Source organism: Tachypleus tridentatus, chromosome 4, assembly GCF_004210375.1.
Source record: "Tachypleus tridentatus isolate NWPU-2018 chromosome 4, ASM421037v1, whole genome shotgun sequence".
NCBI classification, from domain to species: Eukaryota; Metazoa; Arthropoda; class Merostomata; order Xiphosura; family Limulidae; genus Tachypleus; species Tachypleus tridentatus.
Genome location: NC_134828.1, coordinates 18055271 through 18060823, shown reverse-complemented (window position 1 = coordinate 18060823; position 5553 = coordinate 18055271).

Below are 5553 nucleotides of genomic sequence, written 5' to 3'. Positions count from 1 at the left end.
CTTACTTGATTTCCCTTTGATAGTTTCATCATCTTTTCCTTATTTGATTTCCCTTTGATAGTTTCATCATCTTTTGCTTACTTGATTTCCCTTGATAGTTTCATCATCTTTTCCTTATTTGATTTCCCTTTGATAGTTTCATCATCTTTTCCTTATTTGATTTCCCTTTGATAGTTTCATCATCTTTTCCTTATTTGATTTCCCTTTGATAGTTTCATCATCTTTTGCTTATTTGATTTCCCTTTGATAGTTTCATCATCTTTTGCTTACTTGATTTCCCTTTGATACTTTCATCATCTTTTGCTTACTTGATTTCCCTTTGATAGTTTCATCATCTTTTGCTTACTTGATTTCCCTTTGATAGTTTCATCATCTTTTCTTACTTGATTTCCCTTTGATAGTTTCATCATCTTTTGCTTACTTGATTTCCTTTGATAGTTTCATCATCTTTTCCTAATTTGATTTCCTTTGATAGTTTCATCATCTTTTGCTTACTTGATTTCCCTTTGATAGTTTCATCATCTTTTGCTTACTTGATTTCCTGTGATAGTTTCATCATCTTTTCCTTACTTGATTTCCCTGTGATAGTTTCATCATCTTTTGCTTACTTGATTTCCTTTGATAGTTTCATCATCTTTTGCTTACTTGATTTCCTTGATAGTTTCATCATCTTTTGCTTACTTGATTTCCCTGTGATAGTTTCATCATCTTTTCCTTACTTGATTTCCCTGTGATAGTTTCATCATCTTTTGCTTACTTGATTTCCTTTGATAGTTTCATCATCTTTTCCTTATTTGATTTCCTTTGATAGTTTCATCATCTTTTCCTAATTTGATTTCCCTTTGATAGTTTCATCATCTTTTCCTAATTTGATTTCCTTTGATAGTTTCATCATCTTTTGCTTACTTGATTTCCTTTGATAGTTTCATCATCTTTTGCTTATTTGATTTCCCTTTGATAGTTTCATCATCTTTTCCTAATTTGATTTCCTTTGATAGTTTCATCATCTTTTGCTTACTTGATTTCCCTTTGATAGTTTCATCATCTTTTGCTTACTTGATTTCCTGTGATAGTTTCATCATCTTTTGCTTACTTGATTTCCCTTTGATAGTTTCATCATATTTTGCTTACTTGATTTCCCTGTGATAGTTTCATCATCTTTTCCTTATTTGATTTCCTTTGATAGTTTCATCAACTTTTGCTTACTTGATTTCCTGTGATAGTTTCATCATCTTTTCCTAATTTGATTTCCTTTGATAGTTTCATCATCTTTTCCTTACTTGATTTCCCTTTGATAGTTTCATCATCTTTTCCTTATTTGATTTCCTTTGATAGTTTCATCAACTTTTGCTTACTTGATTTCCTTTGATAGTTTCATCAACTTTTCCTTACTTGATTTCCCTTTGATAGTTTCATCATCTTCTCTTACTTGATTTCCCTTTGATAGTTTCATCATCTTCTCTTACTTGATTTCCTTTGATAGTTTCCTCATCTACTCCTTACTTGATTTCCTTTGATAGTTTCATCAACTTCTCTGTAGTTGATTTCCTTTGATAGTTTCATCATCTACTCCTTACTTGATTTACCTTTGATAGTTTCATCAACTTCTCTGTAGTTGATTTCCCTTTGATAGTTTCATCATCTTCTCTTAGTTGATTTCCTTTGATAGTTTCATCATCTACTCCTTACTTGATTTCCTTTGATAGTTTCATCATCTTTTGCTTATTTGATTTCCCTTTGATAGTTTCATCATCTCTTGCTTACTTGATTTCCTTTGATAGTTTCATCATCTTTTGCTTATTTGATTTCCTTTGATAGTTTCATCATCTTTTGCTTACTTGATTTCCCTTTGATAGTTTCATCATCTTTTGCTTACTTGATTTCCTTTGATAGTTTCATCATCTTTTGCTTACTTGATTTCCTGTGATAGTTTCATCATCTTTTGCTTACTTGATTTCCCTTTGATAGTTTCATCATCTTTTTCCTTATTTGATTTCCTTTGATAGTTTCATCATCTTTTCCTTATTTGATTTCCCTTTGATAGTTTCATCATCTTTTCCTAATTTGATTTCCCTTTGATAGTTTCATCATCTTTTGCTTATTTGATTTCCCTTTGATAGTTTCATCATCTTTTCCTTATTTGATTTCCTTTGATAGTTTCATCATCTTTTGCTTACTTGATTTCCTTTGATAGTTTCATCATCTTTTGCTTATTTGATTTCCCTGTGATAGTTTCATCATCTTTTGCTTATTTGATTTCCTTTGATAGTTTCATCATCTTTTCCTTATTTGATTTCCTTTGATAGTTTCATCATCTTTTCCTTATTTGATTTCCTTTGATAGTTTCATCATCTTTTCCTAATTTGATTTCCTTTGATAGTTTCATCATCTTTTCCTTACTTGATTTCCTTTGATAGTTTCATCATCTTTTCCTAATTTGATTTCCCTTTGATAGTTTCATCATCTTTTGCTTACTTGATTTCCCTTTGATAGTTTCATCATCTTTTGCTTATTTGATTTCCCTTTGATAGTTTCATCATCTTTTGCTTATTTGATTTCCCTTTGATAGTTTCATCATCTTTTCCTAATTTGATTTCCCTTTGATAGTTTCATCATCTTTTCCTAATTTGATTTCCCTTTGATAGTTTCATCATCTTTTGCTTACTTGATTTCCCTTTGATAGTTTCATCAACTTTTGCTTACTTGATTTCCCTTTGATAGCTTCATCAACTTTTGCTTACTTGATTTCCCTTTGATAGTTTCATCAACTTCTCTTACTTGATTTCCTTTGATAGTTTCATCAACTTCTCTGTTGTTGATTTCCTTTGATAGTTTCCTCATCTACTCCTTACTTGATTTACCTTTGATAGTTTCATCAACTTCTCTGTAGTTGATTTCCCTTTGATAGTTTCCTCATCTACTCCTTACTTGATTTACCTTTGATAGTTTCATCAACTTCTCTGTAGTTGATTTCCCTTTGATAGTTTCATCAACTTCTCTGTAGTTGATTTCCCTTTGATAGTTTCATCATCTACTCCTTACTTGATTTCCCTTTGATAGTTTCATCATCTTTTGCTTATTTGATTTCCCTTTGATAGTTTCATCATCTCTTGCTTATTTGATTTCCTTTGATAGTTTCATCATCTTTTGCTTATTTGATTTCCTTTGATAGTTTCATCAGCTTTTGCTTACTTGATTTCCTTTGATAGTTTCATCATCTTTTGCTTACTTGATTTCCTTTGATAGTTTCATCATCTTTTGCTTACTTGATTTCCTGTGATAGTTTCATCATCTTTTGCTTACTTGATTTCCTTTGATAGTTTCATCATCTTTTCCTAATTTGATTTCCTTTGATAGTTTCATCATCTTTTCCTTATTTGATTTCCTTTGATAGTTTCATCATCTTTTCCTAATTTGATTTCCTTTGATAGTTTCATCATCTTTTGCTTATTTGATTTCCCTTTGATAGTTTCATCATCTTTTCCTAATTTGATTTCCCTTTGATAGTTTCATCAGCTTTTGCTTACTTGATTTCCCTGTGATAGTTTCATCATCTTTTGCTTATTTGATTTCCCTTTGATAGTTTCATCATCTTTTCCTTATTTGATTTCCCTTTGATAGTTTCATCATCTTTTCCTTATTTGATTTCCCTTTGATAGTTTCATCATCTTTTCCTAATTTGATTTCCCTTTGATAGTTTCATCATCTTTTGCTTATTTGATTTCCCTTTGATAGTTTCATCATCTTTTGCTTATTTGATTTCCCTTTGATAGTTTCATCATCTTTTGCTTATTTGATTTCCCTTTGATAGTTTCATCATCTTTTGCTTATTTGATTTCCCTTTGATAGTTTCATCATCTTTTGCTTATTTGATTTCCCTTTGATAGTTTCATCATCTTTTCCTAATTTGATTTCCCTTTGATAGTTTCATCATCTTTTGCTTACTTGATTTCCCTTTGATAGTTTCATCATCTTTTGCTTACTTGATTTCCCTTTGATAGTTTCATCATCTTTTGCTTATTTGATTTCCCTTTGATAGTTTCATCAACTTTTGCTTACTTGATTTCCCTTTGATAGCTTCATCATCTTTTTTGCTTACTTGATTTCTTTTGATAGTTTCATCAACTTCTCTGTACTTGATTTCCTTTGATAGTTTCATCAACTTCTCTGTAGTTGATTTCCTTTGATAGTTTCCTCATCTACTCCTTACTTGATTTCCTTTGATAGTTTCATCAACTTCTCTTAGTTGATTTCCTTTGATAGTTCCTCATCTACTCCTTACTTGATTTACCTTTGATAGTTTCATCATCTTCTCTGTAGTTGATTTCCCTTTGATAGTTTCATCAACTTCTCTGTAGTTGATTTCCCTTTGATAGTTTCATCATCTACTCCTTACTTGATTTCCCTTTGATAGTTTCATCATCTTTTGCTTATTTGATTTCCCTTTGATAGTTTCATCATCTCTTGCTTATTTGATTTCCTTTGATAGTTTCATCATCTTTTTGCTTATTTGATTTCCCTTTGATAGTTTCATCATCTTTTGCTTACTTGATTTCCCTTTGATAGTTTCATCATCTTTTGCTTACTTGATTTCCCTTTGATAGTTTCATCATCTTTTGCTTACTTGATTTCCCTGTGATAGTTTCATCATCTTTTGCTTACTTGATTTCCCTTTGATAGTTTCATCATCTTTTCTAATTTGATTTCCTTTGATAGTTTCATCATCTTTTCCTTATTTGATTTCCTTTGATAGTTTCATCATCTTTTCCTAATTTGATTTCCTTTGATAGTTTCATCATCTTTTGCTTATTTGATTTCCTTTGATAGTTTCATCATCTTTTCCTAATTTGATTTCCCTTTGATAGTTTCATCATCTTTTCCTTTTGATCTTTTTTACTTGATTTCCCTGTGATAGTTTCATCATCTTTTGCTTATTTGATTTCCTTTGATAGTTTCATCATCTTTTCCTAATTTGATTTCCTTTGATAGTTTCATCATCTTTTCCTTATTTGATTTCCTTTGATAGTTTCATCATCTTTTCCTTATTTGATTTCCCTTTGATAGTTTCATCATCTTTTCCTTATTTGATTTCCTTTGATAGTTTCATCATCTTTTGCTTATTTGATTTCCTTTGATAGTTTCATCATCTTTTTGCTTATTTGATTTCCCTTTGATAGTTTCATCATCTTTTGCTTATTTGATTTCCTTTGATAGTTTCATCATCTTTTGCTTATTTGATTTCCTTTGATAGTTTCATCATCTTTTCCTAATTTGATTTCCTTTGATAGTTTCATCATCTTTTGCTTACTTGATTTCCTTTGATAGTTTCATCATCTTTTGCTTACTTGATTTCCTTTGATAGTTTCATCATCTTTTGCTTATTTGATTTCCTTTGATAGTTTCATCATCTTTTCTTAATTTGATTTCCCTTTGATAGTTTCATCATCTTTTGCTTATTTGATTTCCTTTGATAGTTTCATCATCTTTTCCTTATTTGATTTCCTTTGATAGTTTCATCATCTTTTGCTTACTTGATTTCCTTTGATAGTTTCA